The sequence below is a fragment of the Rhipicephalus microplus genome, chromosome 1 (assembly GCF_043290135.1).
Source record: "Rhipicephalus microplus isolate Deutch F79 chromosome 1, USDA_Rmic, whole genome shotgun sequence".
In the NCBI taxonomy this organism is placed as follows: Eukaryota; Metazoa; Arthropoda; class Arachnida; order Ixodida; family Ixodidae; genus Rhipicephalus; species Rhipicephalus microplus.
This window is the reverse complement of record NC_134700.1, coordinates 179710289-179734777: the sequence shown is the minus strand read 5'-3', so window position 1 is coordinate 179734777 and position 24489 is coordinate 179710289. Positions and strand designations below refer to the sequence as shown.

Below are 24489 nucleotides of genomic sequence, written 5' to 3'. Positions count from 1 at the left end.
CTGCCCCTCTCCTAGTTTCCCACTGCCTACGAAATCTGTTCATCTTTGTCCAAGCGTAGTTGTCATGCGATGAATTCGAGACGTCAGAAGTTTCGCCAATTTATGGCGTCATCTGGAAACGTCATAGCGTGTTGATTGTTTTAACACAAGAGCGTTTTATGCCGGGGCCCATCACGCCTCCACTGACGTGATTCTGTCACGGATATGACGTTGTATAATATATACTAACATGAGACAAACAAAAAAACGATAAGAAACGATTTTGTTGCGGGACGTTAAACCAGCGACCTCTCGATTCGCGGTGCCTGGCGCTGACTGCTAGGCCGCGAGGCGTACGTTGTCAAAGCTGCTAAAGGCAAGCAATTAGTAAACACCATATGCCAGATGGCGGTCCTCAGAGCTTCGAAACTTCAGTGCGTTTTCATCATCAGCAGCGAGATGGCACGACGAGCTTGCGTTTGGAGTGCTTGAACGTCCATGCTTCTGGCGTTTCAAAGAGTGCCGCCTCTCTGTAGCATATTCTCTCATGCGCGAGTGCTTTATGAGACTCACGAGTCAGGAGAGCACGAGGGCATAGAGGTCACTCCGCTCGCTGCCGCTGCCATGTTTACGAATTGAGCCCGCTTCTCACGCACGAAGTAAAGATTGTAGCTGTTGTTCGCGCTTGTCCTCTGCATACTTGTGCGTTCATTTCATGCGTCTTTCTTTCTGTTTGAACAGCGTGCTTTAACTGTCGAGTTGGGACAGTTCTTAGTCCGCGCTCGTTCTTTGTATGCTCCTTTTTTGCGTGCATTCTGCTTGAGGTGCGCGCTGCAAGTTGTGCTTGCCGTTCTTCGCGTAACTTTGCATGTTGTTGCTGTAGCATTCATTCATTCGCTAAGAAATAATGCGCAATGCACGCTCAACTACCTCTGTGAAGAGGCGTTTTGATTTCACGTTACACCGATTCCGAGAAACAGGGATCAGCCACCTTTTTTAGTCAATTTTGTTGACGCCGACAGTCAGTTTTGGCGTTTGGTTAAGCATTCGATGACTTAAAAGCCATATTATTCCACGTGCTTACCTAACGCGCAAATAGAAGGGCATCGAAATCGCACACGAATGCCCAGTTTAGCCTCACTGCGATATTTATTATTCTCTTCTGGAGCTCCTCTTTTTTTTTCTACTTTTGGCAGTCGGTCACTGTTCTTTGCCGTTGACGCAGCACAATCCAGGCATGTTGCGACAGATACCCAGAAGTCACGTACTCAAAACAGGCATGGCGTCGTGCGTAAAGCATTGACGTGATTCATTTCAGGCTTCGGAGCTTATCAAGGTTTCGCTTATTTCCTGCTGCTTCTTTCACTCCGTGGCACTTGACGCGAGATGCATTTGCCAAACAACTTCGCATACACTCAAATTTTGTTTATTCTACTCGTGATACAACGTCTACACGCTCAAGGTGGGCAGAATCCTCGAAACGGCAAAGCAGTATCAAACACGCGCGTAAGTTTTTATTAATTTATTGATTTTCTTTCAGAATAGCTATAAAGTGAACTAGATTTGCAATGTAAAACTGCGTCTTTTAACGTGTGCTTAAGGTACGTAGATGCACCGAGGTATTACATAGTGGATTGCGCGAAGTTTAAAGTTGTAGTGGGCTACATCGACTTTCACAAAAACGACTAAAACGAGGCGATTTTTTGCGAAATTTTCGTGTTTTCTTGTGTAGCACACTGAAACATTCTACAACGTACATCATTTACCGCACACGGGTAGCTTTTGGGGTCAGAGCTTTCAGGCGAAGTCTTTCTTTGAAGAGAGCATAAACATGCGGAGCGACTGCACTTCTGCAAGAAAGCAGTGGCATAACCTTGTCATTTTCGAGTGCTGCATGCAGAAACGAATTGCTGCACTACGTTTCTCCATCTAGAGAAGTCTTTTATTTTCAAGTTTGGTGTATGTATTTTATATAGTTCAAGAATTTGAAAGGATGCGTTACTCGGGAATTTCATAGAAGAAGGGTAGCTTCGACGTAGGGTTATACACACTCAGTCATGTAAGCACTAATGGACTCTTTTCATAACTCGCAAGTGCACTTCTCTGCACTGTATATTTCAACAAGTAATGGTGGCACCTGTCGTGCTCCAAACGGAGACGCGATCCTATATTTTAATGAGCTGCTGCTTATCTATTATGACTGTTCATACAAAGAGAGGCGGCTCAACATTTTCCACGTCATTGCGTAAGCAAATGGCCCTTTTCACTATATGACAAGCCGCCATTGGTTTTTCAAACTGCATAGAAGGGAAACTAACCTCTCAAGTTTCAAAAATGTCTATTGGAGCTCTCATTTTTAAACTGTCACTTTTCAGGAAAGTATATGTTTCAGGAAAGTACGTGTTTAACTATTTCGCTTATTAACTGTATTGCTTACCATTGATGGTCTCCTGCTGTTACAAAGCATTATACTGCTCGCACTCTTTTGCGAATAATAACCACTCTTAACTCGACATTTATTCTGTAGGTAATCATTCATAACGGTGCTTAGGCCGTTACATGTTCTCAGTGTTTTTTTTTTGTTTCGAGTAATTCGATTCTTGCATTAATTATTCGCCAAATGATGTAGCTGTCGTCTCATCTATTTACCTGATTCTGTTAGAATGGTCTTCTTAAAACATTCGCTGCGATATGTTCTCGCGAGTACAATTCATAATTGCAGTTATTATAGCTAATCCTTTTGTACTCACTATACTATGTTTTCAGTACTTTATTTGTTTGAATTATCCATGCAATAAGCTGAGGATACATTTGATTCATAAGCACTTCTTGTATGATGTACCCGTAGTTATTCGTTTAACCAACGACTTCAACGAGCCAGCTGACGCTAGTAATAAGTATAGACCTAACTAAGTTAAGTTATGGAATGCCATCTCTTGTTTTGTGATGCACCTGCATCCTCAAAGAAAACCACGGCCGTTCAGGGCACCATGCTATTATTCACCTCTGCTGGACATGCAGGCAATCTTATTCTAATAACGTAGTGCCATCAATCAAATGTGCCTGCCCAGCCTCTCGTTTACCCGAAAACTCACGGGCCACTAACCAACACGTCCTTGTTGCGAAGTAGCACACGGCTAGTTGTGCACCGAATCAGCAATTGCGACGCGTAAGAGAGCCCCGCACACGCTTCATTACTTTATTCATTGCCTAGGAAGCAGAGAATGTTTCCCGCGCTTCCGGCACTCAACCAACCACAAGGCGAGGCGGAAAATTAGCTTCCTGCTCAAGAATGCATCTCTGCGTGAATGGTTACTTTAGTTTATTGCGATCGCATTGGTGCTTTTTACTTGGCTATGTTTTTATGCATTATTCTACTAGTGCTTCGAGTGGCTACTTCGGTTTTTCTTTCCTTTTTTTCATCAGGAAAATGACGTTCTTTCACAAGAAGGACGCATTCAGGATGGGTGTGTAATTTAGCTACCATGATTACGACGCTCGTGCACACGCATAGTCAGAAATAATGATAAGCGCAGCGTATATTTACACTGAACTAATGTTATTGAAGCTAAAAAACAGTTTATATGAGATTAGGATGACGCGATTTACACTATTCACCTCCTATACGCAAACGCGATGCTCCAAAAACTACGTTTCTTTTTGAATAAATCATAGCATGATGTATAGCTCATTCCTTAGGGTGGTGTGGAAGATCAATAGTAACACACAGTTGTTATTTCAAGTCGCATGCATTGATGCTGCATTTAGGGCGTGAGAGAAGTTGAAACGCCCTCCTCCCTTCTCTCCACATGAGGTTATTTAAAAACGTTTATTTGTATATGCGCACGCATAGATACAAGAAACAAAACGGAAGAACATACACAAGTAGGAGTCGGCATTTCTCGGAATAAACTCCTGGGCATGAAAGTGATGGCAAGCATTTTATAGAGTATTTGAAGGTGTAATAAAGTAAATATTAAGTCAAGCAAGATTAAGAAAATAAGCTGGTGTTCTGTTCACCATTATAACGAGAACAGAGCAGTTGCAAGCAAGAGAACGATGAAATTGAGAACATTGAGTGGCTTACATCTATGGCTTACTGGTGAAAAGTGAGTTACCAAAATCTCTACGATAATCAAGTGCGCCGCTGTTCTTGTAACACGTTATTACGGGAGAAGACAAATATATAGTGAGCCGTCAGGGTCTGGAATAAGGTTAAGTAGTTATGTCTCAGCTGCTCCGTACCTTTTTAACTGAATGTCGCAGATATTAAAACAAAAAGGCGTTAATTAACAAAACCCCTGTTTCAAGATGGTGGCCTTGAGCTTTCCACATCCACACTGCTTTCTTGGGGGGCACTGGGGTACTTCAACAAAGGAGGATTTTGTATCTAAATATATAAAAGAAACACATACTGTCATGCTAACAATTTACCTGTGTCACTTTATTTTAACTCATTTATTTATTTCATGATTACATTCTATACTTGAAATGTTCAACACTAGTTTGACTGGAATGTTAATAAAACTGAAAACTACAAATATTGTTGATTCCCGAAAACTGACTGAAGAGAAGCAAGTGGGTGAGAGGCAAGCAGGAAATCAAGTGGGCACACGAGATTAGGAAGTTTGCAGGTATAACGTACATGCTAACAGAAAGCACAGGCTCGGGTTAATAGGTGGAACACGAGAGAGAGGACGTTGCCCTGCAAAGGGCGTAGTACTCAGATTTGGGTGCACGTTAAAGAACCCCAGGTGGTCAAAATTTCCGGAGCCCTCCACTACGGCGTCTCTCATAATCAAATGGTGGTTTTGGGACGTTAAACCCCACAAATCAATCAATCAACCCTGCAAAGGGCGTAGTGCTGCCGCTGCCGCCGTCACCGCTGCTGCTGCCGTTGCTGCTGATGATGATGGCGATGATGTAGATGGTGATGATGACGATGGCGATTATGTAGATGATGATGACGATGATGTTGATGATGATCATGACGTTGATGTAGATGATTATGATGACGACGACGACGACGACGACGACGATGATGATGATGATGATGACGACGATGAAGATGATGATGATGATGATGCACTGCTGGTACATAGCTGCTTTATATTGCTACGAATCTGGTAGGTAAAGCAAATGTCGGCTCTTCTGAATGAGTTAGAGCCAAAGTTGAATAAATACAGGCACAAACAGAATACAGCTAGAACGAAACTTGGGGCTTTATTCAGCCCTAAGTTGCCACGTTACATTGTGGGAGCATTGTACGTGTCAATCATGGCGTCAATGACGGCGATCACCAGCAAGCGTGTTTGCTCATCAGAGAATTAACTTTTTTGTGTATCTTAATTTAATTCACGCTGTTTCTGACATATCATGCCTTCGTTTGAAGGAACACTAACCATCTCGCGTGGTTACGTTCCATCGTGTTTCGTGGCCACACGACGCGGGGAAACGAGTTTCAGCTGAAATTTTGTCTGATAGGTGCCCACGTGTATTACTGTGTTGGTCAACATTATCACCTACGCTACCATCATCAGGGTCTACAACTTTTTTAACTCTGCCTTTCTCTTTCAACCACCTTTTCCCCAACCCCAGTGTAGGGTAGCATACCAGATAGTAGCATCTGGTTAACCTCCCTGCCTTCCTTTTTTCTCGTTTCTCTCTCTCTAGATTACAACTGATAAACAAAGCGCTGAAGAATGAGAAAACCCTGGTATGCGCGACGTTGCGAATCATTTTCGCTTTTATTTTTCACTAAACACTGATTCTGCAATCGAGGCTAACTCTAGAAGCAATGACAAGCCACTTAGAGACGATTGCTTAGGCCATGTTGGCTGGTAAGAACACAGGAGAGCAAGAAACGTTGTGTACAGCACAGAGGCTTATCCTTCTGTATCGACATATGCGCACCTTGCCTTAATTATTAAATGCGAAGCATTTCTTAGCGAACTTCTATCTATCTATCTATCTATCTATCTATCTATCTATCTATCTATCTATCTATCTATCTATCTATCTATCTATCTATCTATCTATCTATCTATCTGTCTATCTATCTATCTATCTATCTATCTATCTATCTATCATCTATCTATCTATCATCTATCTATCTATCTATCTATCTATCTATCTATCTATCTATCTATCTATCTATCTATCTATCTATCTATCTATCTATCTATCTATCTATCTATCTATCTATCTAGCCGCCTAAGACTTTTAGCTCTCCTGGCCGTTTCAATAATGGTATCGTAACCAAACTTACTATGGCATAACAAGACTGCATGAAAAACATATTTGACTAGTAATAACATGAAAATAATGACATGTATGTCATGAATTTCATGATTTACATTTCATGATTCTGCAGCTATTGAGGTGGTTTTATTCATATGGCACGTTGCAAAACTGGTATGGCACGATTGCATGGTGAACACAAGCGGCAAACTCTAACATAAAAATCATGACATGCGTGTCATGTAACAACATGACTACATGCTACGCTCTTGATGCGCTCGCGGCCGTTTCGCTAGCGTCACATATATCCAACATGGTATTACACTACGAGAATGGATGATGAAGGTATCTGACTGGTGCAAACATGATAATCATAAAATGCGTGTCATGTGACAACATGGTTACATGTCAAGTTAATGATGCGCTTGCAGCCGTTTCACTAGCCTCACTTATGCCAAATTTGGTCTTACAGGACGTGAATAAATGACGAAGGTATCTGGCTGGTGCAAGTTTGATAATCATGAGATGTATGTCATGTGACAACATGACTACATGTCACGTTCATGATGCGCTGGCGGCCGTTTCAGTAGCTTAACTTATACCAAATTTGGTATTACAGGACTTGAACGGATGACGAAGGTATGAGAGTAGTCGAAACATCATAAACAATAAATCCGTGTCATGTAACAACATGACTACATGCTACGCTCATGATGCACTCGAGGCCGTTTCGCTAGCATCTTGACACATGTACCAAACTTGTTATTACGTGACGTGAACGGACGACATAGGTAAATGACACATCCAAACAAGGTAATCACGACATGCGTGTTATGTAACAACATGACTACAAGCCACATTGATGATGCACTCGCGGCCATTTCGCTAGCATCACATATGCCAAATTTGGTATTACGTGACGCTAATGGATGACAAAAGTATGTGACTTGTGCAAACATGCTAATCATGAGATGCGTGTCATGTGAGAATATGACTACATGCCACAGTAAAGGCGCCAATACATTTCGACGTGACGTTGTGCGCGTGCTCACCGGCATTCGTTTCGTTGTGTCACGCCGGCATTGTTACGCCAGGCGCCGGTCCTGCCGCAGGCGCGCACTGTGCTGCGTTGCTTTGACGCATGCGCGTTTGATCGCGTCCGGCATCCCTCCGCCACGAAAAGAGGGAGACGCAGTGTTGTCTGTGTAACGAATTGGCGCGAAATGCAGCATGTCGCATTTCGAACCGCGTCCGTCGGGCCGCACCGACGGACGCTGGTCGCACCTGGCGTCAGACTATATAGTGCTTGCGTTTTGCTAGTAGCGTCGTTGTGCCAAGCGTGCGCGCACGTAAACGCTACATTGGAGTGTAGTGGGCCCTTCATGATGCGTTTGCGGCCGTTTTGCTAGCTCCACATATACCAAATTAGGTGTCACTTTAGGCAATTGGATGACGAAATATATGACTTGTGCAAACGTGATAATCCTGACACGCGTGTCATGTAAGATCATCACAACATACCACGCTCATAGCGTGCTCGCGGCCGTTTCGCTAACTCCACATATACTAAATTTGGTGTCGCGTGGCGTGAATAGACGACGAAAATAAACGACACATCCAAACATGATAATCATGACAAGGAAGTTATGTAGAGCATTATTTAAAGCAACATATCAACATTTCTCATTCGTGCTTCGCATATCATCGATTTCCACTCTACGTGAGATCTGCTATTTTTTATCTTCGTTTTTTGGATTAGGTTTTCCACATAAGTTATCCATTGCTGATAAAAAGATTTATAGTTAGCTTATTCCCGTGAGCATGAAATGATTGTTTTAAAACTTGTAACATTTTCGTTTTATAACTTCTATTACTCTAAAATCAAATAAGATTTTTCAATTGTTGGCCAATCTCCCTCAGTGGACATGAGCCACAAAAGAAAGTCAACAAGAACAGGCATAGAGGCTATAGTTTCTCCACATATATTAACAGCTCAGTAGCTGGAACTAACAAACGATTTTTTCAACGCAAACGGTTGGAATGCATCCGAACTGCTCAGAATTTCAGTTGCTTCTACCGGAAGCCTGCGGGACAGCTCCATGCTCTCGCATAGTAGAGTACAGAGTACCATAAATTGTTGACAACATTTTTAAACGCCTTTCAATAGGCTGAGCTCGCCCATTCTCCTAATCACGCCCACAGACGCACACACAAGCACACACTATATACTCCCTGCGCGTCTCTCAGCTGTACCACTAAAAGATAGCACGTAATGGTTCTGAGATCGGCACTCGAAATTGCAACACGCTGATGAGGGCACAACAAATCAAAAGGCTTCTACACATGCTTGGCGGCGCGGCAAAGATACTGGAGTTTATTTTTAGACGAACCAGCATATATGCCATGTGCACATCGACTATGCCAACACAACCGAAGCGGAGCCACTGTCAGGCGTTGCTGCCCGTCAGCATCACGATGGCAAAGCTGAGATCGTCGACGTTGTCGTTACTGGTGCCTGGTCACTCAGTGCCTCGGGCGGGGTTTGGTGAACCGCTGAACGTCATAGTACTGTCGATGTTGCAGGGTTTTGAATGCCGCATTGAGCCTTGCACGCTGTTTGCCATTGAAAGAAAATAGCTTGTACGTAACGGACGCTATACCTACTGCACTAGAAAAACATTTGCATGTCATGCAATTGATGCCAGGCCACTTCTAAAACCTAAAACTTATGTCACTGCTCCTTTAGGTAAATACAGTGCCATTGCATGTGGTTCTGACCGACCAACGAAGGAGAACGATTCGTGGTTGGCCACAAATTATTTGATAGCCTAATCTTATTTATTTATTTTAATCGCTAGATGCCCATATCGAGAGCGAGATCGGATTTTCAAGCTACATTTATTCGATTTACAAATATTTCACAATTTCTGTCATAAGGGGTAATTGGTAACCGGCTGAGGATTATCAACGCAATGAAATATATAACGCTCAATGATGCATGACTTCCTAATTCCCAAAGAAAACAAACAAATCGATAGTGATTGGCAGGGCAGGAAAACGATAGCAACACCAAGCGCAGACGATACGTCTGGGGTGATAGGCGCCATGAACATATATAAAATTTAATTACATAATAATGTCATCACTATCCAAATGCTTCATGTAAATGGGGATCATCTTGCATCACATGGAAAATTTAGTTACTATCGTTTCGTGCCAGTGCGTAGGAGGAAATCGGCCATTACGCTTTATGTACGGTCCACTAGACAGGTGACTAACAGGGGAGCACGCACCTGCGTTCTCGTGAACGGCACTTGAGCAACACCTCTTCAAACTCTTCCTCAGTCGCCCTCCTTCACGACCATCATCGACCCCATCTTTCGCTAGATCTGGTGACCTGTCCCGAGGAGCCGTTATTGATTGCTCGGAGAATGACACCTGGGCGACGGCCTGAAATGAGAAACGTTAGCCGCGTCTCTGCCTTCCTCACATCGGCTTTTTTGTTCTTTGGTCTATAACTCTCACATGGTTCAGACCATTTGTCACCCCACAATTATTGTCAAGTAACGATGATCAAGTGGTGATGGTTGTTTTTTTTGTATGCCGTATTTGGTTCTATTATGTATTGTTACAGTGTCTCTCTCTCTCTTTATATATATATATATATATATATATATATATATATATATATATATATATATATATATATATATATATATATATATATATATATATATATATATATATATATATATATATATATAGACTTGGTGTGTTTAGGTTGTATAAGAGGGACAATTATTCAGCTGCCCGCTCATAATAAGTTCTCGTGCTACGTGACGCCAAACATGCGAATAAGAGTGTTTTCACACTCGTTCTTTGGCTTATAGATGGCGGTGACTGTCACTCCTACTTCTAAATTCACATATAAACCCAAAAAACTGGATGGAGGGAGGGCCGCTGTGATAGCTCAGTGGTTAGAGCATCGAACGCGTTATTCGAAGGTCATAGGTTCGATTCCTGCTCACGGCTGGTTATTTTTTCATCCACATTTCTTTCTTCTTATTTACATTCCATTCGTTATAATAACTTCCCCTGTACATTCCTTGGCATTACTGTCTGTTAGATCTTGTTAATATTGTGTTAAAACACGGAAAAACGAGCCCTTAGATATACACTTCTTTCCCTTATGTATATATATATATATATATATATATATATATATATATATATATATATATATATATATATATATGTTCACAAAGAAGTCAGAAAGATGCCTGAGCTTAATTATGTGTGCTAATACTAAATTTTTTTTGCAATACTGTTTTAAAAAAATGTCACTGATAGAATAAGAAGAGTGTAAAAAATTTCCGTAATGGCATTGTACAGTGAACGTATGCTCAACCAAGAAAAAAAGCATACACTTATGTGTTCTGTATGGTGCGCCGCTCACTGGCTTTGAGCAGACCAACCGGCAAAAGAAGGTTTTCTTAACATTTTAGCTGATGTGCCCTTCAATTGAATGCACGTTTTACAGTGAATGATTCACGTTGCTTGTTGAATCCCCCACCGTATGTTTGACTTCAACACACAGCAATTAAAAGACATTGGCAAATGCTGTGCGGGTGATGGTGATGGTCAATAAGATATATAGCTATATTTGCGGGAAACTTTTCCATAAGCACTAGAAACGTGGCACGCGACTGGGAAATTCTACATTGTATATAATAAAGTGTGAGCGTTCACTATGTACTTCATCATCTTCCTCTACCAAATCATTCTAATGATCAACATCGTTTGCCACGCGAGCTCGGCCACTTTTGCTCTCGCGCGTTGGTCTCAAAATATAAGCTGGCTAGTGCAATACCGGCCGTCGTCTCATAGGTGGGGCGGAGGGGAGGGGGATTGCGGGGAGAGATGCAAGGCGCCCAAGTGCTACCTTCTATCTGTCTGTCACCGACCGACCAAGTGACTAAGCACACGGCTATTGGTTCGAAAGAGTTCGTTGCCTCAGCGGACATTGTTTCGTCCACAGATGTCGCCTCGTTGTAACATGCCGATACCTACTGCCGTACATGGATCAGCTCACTGGCTTATCCCGTGCTCCAAACAGCCGCTTAAACCGACAGCTTGCGCATTTCAAAGTTCGAGATAGAACATTATGTCGGTAAATTCGCTGTCTCCTCGGTAACCAGTAGGTCCCGGTCGTTCCACGCTCACTTCGCCGACAAATTTTACAAGCGTTTCATAACGGGGCTACAGCTGCATACGCAGGGTTTAACAAGACGTATGACCGAATTAAGACTCGCTACTTTTGGCCTGGCCTCTCGTGATCATCAATCATTTATTAGGGGCAAAGCTTCTTAAGCCTTGGGTCGTGTTAACCGATGTATGTAGTAGTAGTAGTAGGAAGCCACCTTTCGTTTAGTTGTTGGAATGTCCACTCAATGGTGGTACTTATATTATGAATATATGATGAAAAGATGCGAGATGGAGGTACTCGAAGTGTTCACCAGACAGACAGACAGACAGACAGACAGACAGACAGACAGACAGACAGACAGACAGACAGACAGACAGACAGACAGACAGACAGACAGACAGACAGACAGACAGACAGACAGACAGACAGACAGACAGACATACAGACAGACAGACAGACAGACAGACAGACAGACAGACAGACAGACAGACAGACAGACAGACAGACAGACAGACAGAGGTAAACCATTCTATTCTGCAATGGATAAGACAAGAAGGAGTTGTTGAACGAATTAGGGGAGGTGCAAAAAATTTGAAAAGTCAGGGAGCTTGACAGGTGGCGGGTAGTGTGGTTTGGCGTGAAAAGAAACAGGCCATTTTAGTATCGAAAGGTGTTGATTGATTGGTATGTGGGATTTAACGTCCCGCAACCACCATATGATTATGAGAGACGCCATAGTGCAGAAACAGACCATTTTAGTATCGAAAGGTGTTGATTGATTGGTATGTGGGGTTTAACGTCTCAAAACCACCATATGATTATGAGAGACGCCGTAGTGGAGGGCTCCGGAAATTTAGACCACCTGGGGTTCATTAACTTGCACCCAAATGTGAACACATGGGCCTACAACATTTCCGCCTTCATCATAAATGCAGCCGCCGCAGCCGGAATTCAATCCTGTGACCTGCGGGTCAACAGCCGCGAACCTTTGCCACTAGACCACCGCGCTGAAGCACGAAAGGTGTAATAAAGCTTTTGAGGTACACATAAGTGGGATATTTCTGCGAAATGCAAATAATTTTATGTCCAAGAATGATTTCATAGTTGTGACAGTTGTCGAAGGCCGTACTGGGATGTAGGAAGCCGGGCTACGTGGTTTTGAACAGCTTCAAGTTGGTCAACATAGTACGCTTGGTGTGGATTCTATATTGCTGATACGAATTCCAGTTTAGTGCTGATAACTGTATTCTATGCTAGTTTGCGGATTACAGGTGGTATTGATGACAGGGATCTGTTAGTGGTGGCCTACAGGTTATGAATATCTTCGGACCATGTGAGCTTGCTTGTGATAGTAAGCTCGAGGTACCTGTACGATCGAACCAGCTCAATAGGCGCCTTAGACCACTCGGCAATTCTGACACCCAGCTCAATAGGAACAGAATGCAAAGAGCAGGAGTAAAATATGAGAGAGTGCTTCCGCAGCAGGTGCATGGATTTACATTTTTCGATGTTTAGTAGCATGAGCCACTGAGTGCACCATTTTTCAATTGTTGTGAGGTCACGTTCTAGAAGAATCTGATCATTATGTGAGGTTACGCGGCAGTACACTCTCTACTTGTGTCGCCAAGTACGACGGTGCCTGCACGTCATGCCAGCACCGGAAACGTACCAAGTCTCTTCCCGCGGGGCTGTTGCAACCTCTGCGGTGTCCGTCCACTGCCTTTGAATTTGTGGGCATAGACTAATACGATCCCCTCCTGCTTACGCTCGCCGTTCACCATTGCACTGTTACTGCCGTGTACCCCCTTACTCGCTACGTAAAGTCAGCGCTTCTACAATGATGATCTCTGCAGGGAATTTTCGCCTGTCATTTTGAGTCCAAGGGAAAAAGGAAATCTTCGTGCTCTTGCAGGGAGTTTCAGGAAAGGTTAAATTCACCTATGGTGACAAATAATTAGCGGTCACAGTGCGCCGCCACCTGCTGTAATCATTTCTGGCGCATGCACAACGCAAGCATAGCCTTTGAGATTCGTTTCTCATATTTACGCGGAGTGATTGTTAGTTCACGATTGGTGTTAGAGTTGAAGCCCAAAATGTGCATTGTACTAACAGTATATAAGTTAAAAATGTTATGCTTTTTTTGTGTGGCTGTGCAGAGATAAGCATGATTTCAAAAGTCGCCAGTACGTGAAACATGTCTAATTACAGTATGTGTGTGTGTGGGTGGGGGTGGAAATCACTATTGCTGTGCAGGAAAATGTGCAGAGAAAACTCCCTGAAAGGAGAAATTTTCTTGTCTCTGAATGAGAATTCTGCAGCGTAGTACACAACATCACTGCTCTTCCGTCTGGTGATACTTGAGAAGTCGCCTATTTTGTCCTGCGCGCCATTAATTTACGCCAAGGCACCCCGCGTGGGCTCATTAGTGACCGTTGCAAGACAATTATTTCGCATGTCCCAGCTTAAGTCCTCCAGGCCTCAAGCACCATCCACAATACCAAACCAGCCTATTATTCGCAAACTAATGGTGTATTAGGGCTTTCTCACCGAACTTTTCCCGACATTATCTCCATGTACGTTTCACCTGATCACAACTCAGACACTGTACTGCTTTTGGTCACGTTTGCTTGTAATACTGCCATACAACGTACGACAAATCGCGGCTTGTTTTTCTGCGTGTATGGCCATGCACGGACTTTTGTTCTGAACACCACATTTTTGTCCACATCCTCCGTTACAGCTTCATCTCTCCCGGAAGAGTTTGCCGGTCGCGACACCCACTGCCGTGATATTGCCGCGCCAACACTGCTATCTTGGTCCATACACCGTGCTGTAACGAACATCTGACGTCAACTATCGCCTCACTCCTGTCAGTGCGGCTCCTGATCGTGGCCGCCACCGCACGCAGATCACTCGCGTCCCACGATTAAAAGCTTATATTCGGTGTTTCCACCTTTTCCAACTTGCTGCCCTCTTTCGCATAATGGATAAAATAGTGTGAGCGCTGACTATGTACTTCATCAGCTTCATCTGTACAACCAAACCATTGTAATAATCATCATTATTTTTGGCGCGAGCTGGGCCGCTTTTGTACTGACGCGTCGAGGTCGAAATATAAACTGACTTCTGCCGTACCGAACGTCGTCTCATAATATATATAAACGGCGACACATGCCCGCAGTTCTTTAGTTTCCGTCGCACATTAGGGAGGCATTGCTTAAGCAAGGATTTTGAGATTTTTACGTAGGAAGCTCAAGCAAGAACGCTTGTTCGCGAGCATGCGCACGGGTGTTGGAAATTTTTGAACCCACAAGTCTGTATTTTTCACTCGCTGGTTTTGAGCGTGCTAACCTGTTATTTGTTGCTTTTGCGCGCACTTAAAAGCTGCCATTTGTAGCATAGGTTATGCGTGTTGGACAGTCATCGGTTACACGTTAAGAATAAATGATTTGCTTGATTTCGTACACGCAACTTCACAAAATATCTATGATTGCAGATAAAGACGGATGTACGAAATGTTGTTTTCATAACGTTTCTTCTGGTGTGGCACCCTCGCAGGTGCAGTGGACCACAGGCAGATGCTCCGCGTATCAAGAACGAGAAGTTATAGGCACATGGTAGAGAGAACACAGCTAATAACAACGCCAAAAAAATTTATTGCGATTGACAAGAAACTGCGTCACTGGCCAATGAAATTGTTAGATACTGCGAAACGTAGCAAATATCAAATTGAATCGCTACGAGCAAGGCGTGCACAGTAAAAGAGTACAATAAAAATAAAGAAAAATGTAAATACTCCATACAGAGAACCAATGGGCAAACCGACAAAGGTAAGTTTGCAACCACATCGAAGCATGCCCTGTGCGATATGAAAGCATGCTTCAAATGACTTTACTATAAAATCATGTTTCAAGTGACTCGCAAGTATGCACTTGTTCTCTTACCCTGACTTCTGGTTTTGGCGTAGGTCTTTAGTTAAATTCTTGTCCGCACAATCCTTCCTGTCATAGTTTACTTAACTAAAATTACCTATAAGATGAGTGCGATCTTAAGCGTTGCTTGTCACCGAGAACGCGATATTGGGAATCACAGAAAATACAATGTAGTGTCTTATAAACACACATTTTGTTGGGTGCATTCGAGGATAGGGTGCGAGGTGATTAATCTTATTGGAGCTTCTTCCTATGTATATTCCAGCAAGATTCGGTAGTTCTGTTTCATTTTTTTTCTTTGGGGAAGCAAACGGTGACTGCCCCCTTTAAATCCACAGTAGCGAACATCTGCTGTGCCTTCCGGGAAGTCTCATGTTTTGACGGCTTCGTACTCGGTTCAACCACGCTCAGTTACACATGTCCTGGACACACTGTCGAGACATTCTTTCCGGGCATCTTTTTTCAATAGTGACCGATGCAGCTTTATGTGTGGGTGCACGTGGGATGGTGCCGCGTAATTTCTGCGACTTGCTTACCGAGGCTTGAATAAGGAAGTGGTAATTATGCGGGTGACTCACCCACTGATTTCTTTACAGGTTCTGACTCTCCTGCATATCCTGGACGTGAAGTCACAAAATCCGTTTGATAACTCAACCGTCAGCGTAACCAGTGGTGTGTGAAACGAACTGATTCGACGGTAAATTGCAGTGAAAGACAATTTCTTTGCGTTATGTGCGTTATGAAGAGAAATATTATGCTGTTCGAGAAATCGCTTTTATTCACAGATTTCTTCTTCTCTTGTCGTACCAGCCAATCTTATGTAGTAACATTTCATCTCCTAGTTAGCCCGGTTCTAATAAAATGTTTTGTCCGCTTTAATACGAGATTATTTCTAAATATTTAAAGAGATTTTTTGTTCCTTTACATTGAAAAGTTATTGCTCTTAGTAATAAGTGAGCATATGCTTCATTATATTTCGCTATTTACAATGAAACGAAGTGATACAGGTGAGCCCCGGGAAAGCATGCACAAAAAGTTTCTGCAGAGACTAAAAGGGCGTTATGTGCTGAGTGCACGCGGTAGAATTTGAGTAGTTCTTTAGTTGTTCGAAGGCTATATAATCTTATAACGCCCACGATTCTGCATAAGAAACCGATAGAGGTGACTGTGTAAAATTTTAAAGGAGGAATAGGAGGCAAGTGATTGTGCTGGGGACCCGTCGAGTGATATTGGTGTAACCTTTGCAGCTCACGCTTCTTTAGCCTTAAACATGAGCTCAGCACTTCACTGTTATCATGTTTGAATGTATTTTGCATCGTACATTCTAGCTTGAGGCCTCTACCATCTGGTTGCGGATACCGCTCGGCGGTATCAGCACAACGTATCGTTAGACACGTGTGAATGCCTTTAAAGCGTGCTCTGCCAAACAAAGAGTGTTTATACGGTAAAGCCAACTCTGTGAAGCGGGAATAGAGTGCCGAACAGAACTGGTTCTTCGGGAGTAGTCCATTAACGAAAAAAAAAAAGACGGTCAGTGGGTGAATTATATGCAAAAAAATAAGTAAATGTACATGTGCCAAACATGAAAACGAGAACACTCATGATGCCTGTAGTCATTTTTGCAAGAAGGTGTGCAACAACATTTACAATCCAACTGAACGCACCAGTATTGCCACCGCTATGCGCTCCTTGTATCGTCGATCGCCGAGATACCACACTCTCAGTGATCATCAACCGCACTAGCACACAATGTGTCCATGGCCATATCATCACGAGTTGTTATTATGACAAAGAAACCAAAGTTTTATAAACCACTTCAGAGTTGTACGCCAACCAGACAGGTGATACATGACAGGATGTATGCCTAAGCTTGTTCCCAATTCATGTGGCAATAGCTGCAGAAAGTTCATCGACTACTGATCGCGTGTCTTCAAAACGGGAAAAATCAAGTTTTATTAACACCCCTATTATCAATGCAAATTAACACTGCATAGTAGGCTCAGGTGGAACTACTAACCATTCTGCTCGCAAGACAAGACGCATGTTTCAAGGTAACCAGTACATACCCTTCTTGTCGTTCTTTGCAATAGTATCTGGGGGAACGGACTAAATCAGAGACAACAGCAACGCTAAAGAAGCTAGCTGTTGCTGCTGGTTTACAGAGAAGTGAGACCACCACACGCAGGTGCTACTGGCGTTTATGAAAGAAAAAATTTGGGCATGTGTTTGTACATCTAGTACAAACGCTGCGCCCAAACACATGAATGCGAAATGCACGATGATGTTGGAGTATGATTCACTCTTGGATAATGAATCGCTCAATTCATATATATATACGCGCGCGCGCGCGCGTGTGTGTGTGTGTGTGTGTGTGTGTGTGTGTGTGTGTGTGTGTGTGTGTGTGTGTGTGTGTGTGTGTGTGTGTGTGTGTGTGTGTGTGTGTGTGTGTGTGTGTGTGTGTGTGTGTGTGTGTGTGTGTGTGTGTGTGTGTGTGTGTGTGTGTGTGTGTGTCATTCAATATCATGTGTATTCAGTCCATTTTGGACCACCTCCAATTATGTTGACGTGAATCGTGGAGGTATATGTGAATGTGGGAAGTAGTTACTGAGGCTTTATTTTTTTGCAAAAAGAATCGTGTTTCTTAGAGTGCGCGTCACACTTTGGGCACCCGAGTGAAACTGTGTAATGCTAAATAATTTACATATTACTAGTTTCAGTTTTCATTACGCTTTGGCAAAAAATTGCAATATGATGCATATTTAATGTTTTTAATAAAACCCGTATTATTTTGCCTAGAAATATATTTATACTTTCTGCTTTATGTGTATGTATATTGAATTACTAAAATATTTCAAAAGCTAGTTAGAAAAAAATGTTGCGAAAGTAATGTAACAAATTCGAAAAAAACAGTGTTTTAACTCATATTGTGGCTTAATTTTCGCAATGTGCCATTCCAACTAAAAATATGAATTTTATATTGTTGCATAGTATAGTTTTTCAGTAAGGTCAGCTAGTTATGTGTTTAGAAAAAGTGGCTAACAATTTTGAGTACTCGGTACTGTACTATGGGAGAGCTGAAAGCCATCCCCAAGGCTACTACCCGGTGTGGCAGCTGTGGGTGATGAGATGCAGACGATTAAATTTTATTTTAAGAGAGAAAAAATTTCCATGTGAACAAACCTAAGGTCGCAAGAAGCCTGTCTTGGCCTCGCCTTCACTTCTGTTTTTTTTATTTTTGTAGTTGTGCAGATAAGCTCAGCGTTAGTGAGTCTTGGTGCCAGATATTGACTTTATTTTAGACTCTTTGCATCAATAAAGCTTCTATCCTAGTTAGGCATGGCTCGGGCGTATTTTCAAGGAAAATGTTTAATAAACGAATTCAAAAAGCGCCACAAATACACCCCAAGGTCTCTTCGACTGTAACTATTTTGTAACTGGAACTTCGATGTTTTTTCGAGGGCTGGTATTTTTGTTTGCTAATATCAGAGCTAAAAATTGTGCTGTGAATGTGGTGCTTATTTGTTTATTTACCCAAGTCATTTACTAATTCCGTTAGAAGTTATTTGTAGCTAGCTTCCTTTCGTAACAGCGTATTTCAGCCATGTGGATGGGTTTGACTTAGTGCACGCAGACACGAACACATTCAAAAACCTGAACTATTTACATAGCGTGCGTGGGAGTGGAATGCACCGGAAACTTATATTACCACACTTGATGAGGCCCCTATTCGTTCTTCACAGCGAGCTCTGATTTGGCATACGTGCCTGAATCCTGGTACGACGAGCACACTTGCATTGGTTCCCCCATCACGTTTTCCTTCTTAAGTCAGCTGCACACCGTTATTTGCTCCATTATTGATTCTTTGAGGTGCTGCTGACCTCTATGTGATTGAACTAGAGTACCGAGCTGTGCTATTGCGCCACAATATTTCTTTATTATTCTAGTCTGTGAGTGAAGTTTGTTGACATGCTGATCTCTCGACTGAGTTTTATTTAAGTGAATGAAAAATACTTCAAAACAGGCTGCAGCTGAAGCCAGGTTGTCGGCAGGCAGACTTGTGATTGTCAAGACAGCAATGCTGAAACGTTTCATTTAACACAAGTAGGCTTGTCAGAACATTAGCTGCAGTGACATACCCTAATGAAAGATTTTTCATCTTTCTGACCTTCCATTTTCTCTCATTCTCCCCTGGATGCAACAGCGGCTGCTCTCCAATGGAAACCTTTTTAAAATTTGTTTGTATAATGCACACATGTTTTAAGCTACCGTCTTGGGAGCGTTTTCTTAATGTAGTTTCTTGAAGTAATTTACTGTTAAAAACAAAGAAGACATGCCTATATCCTCCTCTTACGCTGCCGGGAGGCTAGTTTCTGCTTATATTTCTTGCCCGCCACCTTTCCTCATGCTTGAGATTTGTTCTCGCGAAAGGTTCGTTTACGTTTTCTTCGTATTTTTTTCTAGATTGATTACAGTCATGGCATGCAACGCTCGTAATTTTTTGTTGTAGTCGGGGACGTTGCAATCAGTGCCTCTTGCGTAGATACAGTTGTACATGCGATCTTGGTACTCATTTGACGTGCGGCTTTTTACTAGGCTGAAAGACGCGGTTACCTCTGCGATCCACAGTGAATACATTCAGATAGAGTCCTAATGAAAGAACAAACACAGGTCTACTTGGATGTAGGTATGCTTTATCAGTACAACATCTGTTCAAAATTAATGCGGAGTTTTCTACTGCGATATAGCTTTTAATCATACTTTTGCCTTGACCTAACATGATTACAAGCGAGCTATTAATGTATGCCACGATGACTGTCGTTTCCCTGTACACCCTGTTGAGTGCATGATCACCAGTATAACATACGGACGCCTTATCAACATCTTGTATGTTCGCTAACTAGCGACACTTTCAAGTCTTTCCGTGTATTTCAATTACCTTTCATTATTATCACAATTACAACAATAATATAAAAAACTACGAATTATGTACCCAGAGGTTCCTTTAGTTCCATCAATTGTAGTGTGTGAGGACTTACAAAGTTTACGTGCATTCACAAGATGAGATAGACTGAAGATCATTGAGACAGGGCTGCGTCTTACCGTGAACAAAAACAAAATGGTTTGTAAACGAAGAAATATACTTTATATTTAAGAGAAGCCAACGTGAGTCCGGTGTTGAATAGTATGAAAATGGGAGTACATTGGGACACCATGGGGATAAGTAATTTTTAAGCCTCATCTTTCCATCCCGAACTGCATTTTCAGAGTTCATACAACTACAAGGGCAGCGGGAGCCTTTAATACAGTTACGGGCTTCAATAAAGATATAATGTGGTCTTACCGTACTCGCTGTCGCAACAGGCTGAAGAATACAAGGCTCGTCTGAAGAAACACCAACATCCGTGAATTCTGCTTGCTCTGGCAAAGGCGAATCGATTCCCGTATTTGACTTCCCGGTGAAGATAGAATGAAGGAAGGAGAATAGATGAAGAGCTTGTTTCTTTACTCGACATATTTCATTTAAACCGGCAGGAAAATAAAGCGTAGGTGACAGTATTTGTTATTTTAACTGTAAAGGTTCAACCACGATATATCTAGGAAAGTACTCGTGCCCACGAAAAAAAAATCTTTCGTTCGCAGTGGGCAAACTTGCAGCCTTGTGACCACCTATCGTATGCCCTACAAAGTGTGCCCGCACGGCGGTCACTTTCGCGAGCTTGTGACTGTTAGGAAAGGCTACTCCTCATGGCGGCGGTGAGTGTGAAACACCTTTTGTGCCTGGTAGCATCACTTAGCATGTGATAAGTTTGCGACGTAGCGACTGACCAAAGAACACTCGTACCTTATATCAAGCAATAAGATTCATAAACTCGGTGTTCGTTTTGTGAGAGACATTATAGTTCTCTTATTCTTAGAGGTGTTTCAAAACGTTCCTTTTTTGTCGTATTTGTTTCTTTTTTGCGCGTTATAAATTTAATGTGTCTTTAGCATTTGGTGTACAGTACACTAAGCTGTGTCCGCTTATGTTTGGGGATACTGTTGTTGGGGCACAACTGCACAAATGCTTAGGCCAGAATTAATACTTGGGGCAGTCATTTTTTTATATGGACAACAAAAATGCTCTATATATAGTTTTATGTGTCGAAATTACGATACAATAATAATACATGCTGTAAGGAAGGGCTCCAGGAATATTCATCATCTTGTGTTCGTTAGCGTGCCCCAACTACGCACTGTGCAGAGGGATGGCTACACGCACGCACACACACACAAACGCACACACGCACGCACACACGCACACACACAGACACACAAACACACACACACACCACACACACACACACGCGCGCGCACACGCACACACGCACATACACGCACACGCACGCACGCGCACGCACGCGCGCACACGCACACAAGCACACTCACACACGCACACACACACGCACGCACGCACACCACACACACGCACGCGCGCGCGCACATGCACACACGCACACACACACACACACACTCGCACACACGCACACGCACACACGCACGCACACACACACACGCGCACACACACGCGCGCGCGCACACGCACACACGCACACACACACGCGCACACACACACGCACGCACACGCACGCACACGCACACACGCGCACGCACGCACACGCACGCACGCACGCGTACACACACACACGCGCACACACACACACACACACACACACGTACACACGCACGCACGCACGCACGCACACACACACACACGCGCGCGTGCGCGCCCGCGCACATGCACACACGCACACACACTCGCACATACGCACGCACACGCACACACGCACACACGCACGCACACACGCACACACACACGCACACACGCACACACACACACACACCACACACACACACACGCACACGCGCAGACACACGCACGCGCACGCACGTACACGTACACACGCACGCACGCACACACACACACGCACACTCACACACGCACACATGCACGTACACACACGCACACGCACACACGCACGCACGCACACACGCACGCACGCACACACGCACGCACGCACACCACACACACACGCACGCACACACACACACGCACACGCACACACGCACGCACGCACGCACACGCACACACACACACAAACACACACAAACACCACACACGCACGCACGCACACCACACACACACGCACGCACACCACACACACACGCACACACGCACATACACATAGACACAAAGAGAGCCAGAGAGACAGAAATTGCATTAGCTCAGTGTTCTCAGTTTTCGGTCCTGATTCATCGTCTGCGTCAACGAATGTGTGTAAGTCGAAAAGTTTCGCAGTACACTCAACAGACGCTGAAGTTCAAGTAACCAGAGATATCTTTTTGAAATATCTCCGTCTTACATTTACATTTCTGCCTATCCCTCTTACCTCACCTCTCTCCTCGCGCCTCTCCCTCCAACGCGTGGTAAAATGCTGCAGAGTAACACTGGCTGATCAAGGCGTCTTATTGTTAAATAGGCTGCATTGGGGGTTAGTTCAATCAATCCAACAAGCTGTAAACGCAAATCGGCAAACACTGCATGCAATAAGAAAGGATGCAAAGAAACACACATTACCATGCACCTTACTGTCACTTCAGCAAAGCGTTATCGCATTCCGTTGTCATAGGAGCGTAAACGCCAAGTGCGGAAAGCGAGCCAGTTACTGCGGCGCTCAGCGAGCGATAGGACCACACTCGTTGTTCCTGCAAAGAGCCATCGACCGAGGTAAATGACCTATGGCGTGATACGGGATGATGGACCTGACGTTGCGGGGTGCATGTTATATAAAAGGGCTACGTCCTTTGTGATTTTTGTTTCCTCAATCTCGAGTATCAAGGCGAGTCTCCCCTCGGCATCTTTCCGCTTGTGGGATAGCTATGGTCACGCACTTGGCCTACGAAGCATACATGGCAACTGCATTTGACGGCATGGTCAGAAGACATCAGCATTTGTAGCGGTATGCTTCTTTTATAAACACAGCTGCACAGCTTGTTTAGGTAACTTGAGGTAAACTGAGCGCGTTGTCACGTACTCGGGCTATGGTCACGCAGCAGATCCGTCCCTTACGTCAAGCGTCTTCAGAGCACTGTCTGCAAATAGTACAGAACACCGTCACGAACACGGGACAAGTCCGGCATAGCTGCGTAGGTGCTTTTTTTTCCTATAGGCACAGCAGGCTTTGTGGGATTGAACTTTTCAATTTTAAACGTAGGTTTTTTAGAGGCGAAGGTTGCTAAGGCGTGGGTTGGTCGTAAGTTGTATGTATGCATGTATGTAGTAACCACCCCAAAGCACATCAATGGAGGGAATGATGATGAATGGGGCGAATGTTTGGAGAGCTTTATTGGCAAACCGTGAATCATCCGCTGGCCATGTCCGTCCGTCATCTGTCTGTCTGACTGTCTGTTTGAAGCGTGGACGGGCGCACGAACGGATGGACTGACGCGGGAATGGAAGCGCGGACGCATGGATGAACCCAGAGACGGATTCATGGACGGACAGATGCACAGACACCTGGACACACAGACGGACTGAAGGATGGATGCTTCGCCCCACTCACCAAACTAGGTATGTCATGCTGAATGTCGTAGAAATATTCCCAGGAAGTATTTGCCGATCGTTGTTATCGCTGATGGCACAAAGAAGGCGCACCAGGTCGTTTAGGAACAATGATAAAATGAATGTCCATGTTACAGCAGCCGGAATCATGGAGTGGTATGAAAAGTGAGAGGTAGGTGGCATTCTTTGCAACTCTCTGTATGATGCCATGCGTTCGATAACCTGTTCCAAAATGCACCAGGTGTTTGAAACGTTGCTGCATGAAAGCTGAAGGTGTGCGTGTCTTTGAGAGGGAGAGAGAGAGATAGAGAGATAGAGAATAGCACATCTTGACTGAAGCAGTGGAGCATGTGGGCCTAGTCAGAAGAGAAAGAGGTCGAAAAACGAAGGAGTGGCTCGGGATCTCATATATCGGCACCTCCAGGAACCTCAAAGCAGGTTCGCAAGCAGACCGTAGAGCCATGCAGGTGTTTATCGAAGGGAAACAAAAACGACAAAAAAAGGAAAGTTATTTTCGGGCTGCAATGGAAAAC

At 43.7% G+C, this 24489-nt stretch overlaps 1 long non-coding RNA gene across 1 annotated transcript in view; it reads left to right on the top strand.

Annotated features, from left to right (window-relative positions):
* The window catches only part of LOC142803249 (uncharacterized), a 107781-nt gene extending 83719 nt beyond the window's left edge, over positions 1–24062 (top strand). The window contains exon 3 of the long non-coding RNA XR_012894026.1: positions 23811–24062. This is a non-coding gene — a long non-coding RNA (uncharacterized LOC142803249). The remainder of the gene's footprint in view (positions 1–23810) is intronic.
* Positions 24063–24489: the final 427 nt, after the last annotated feature.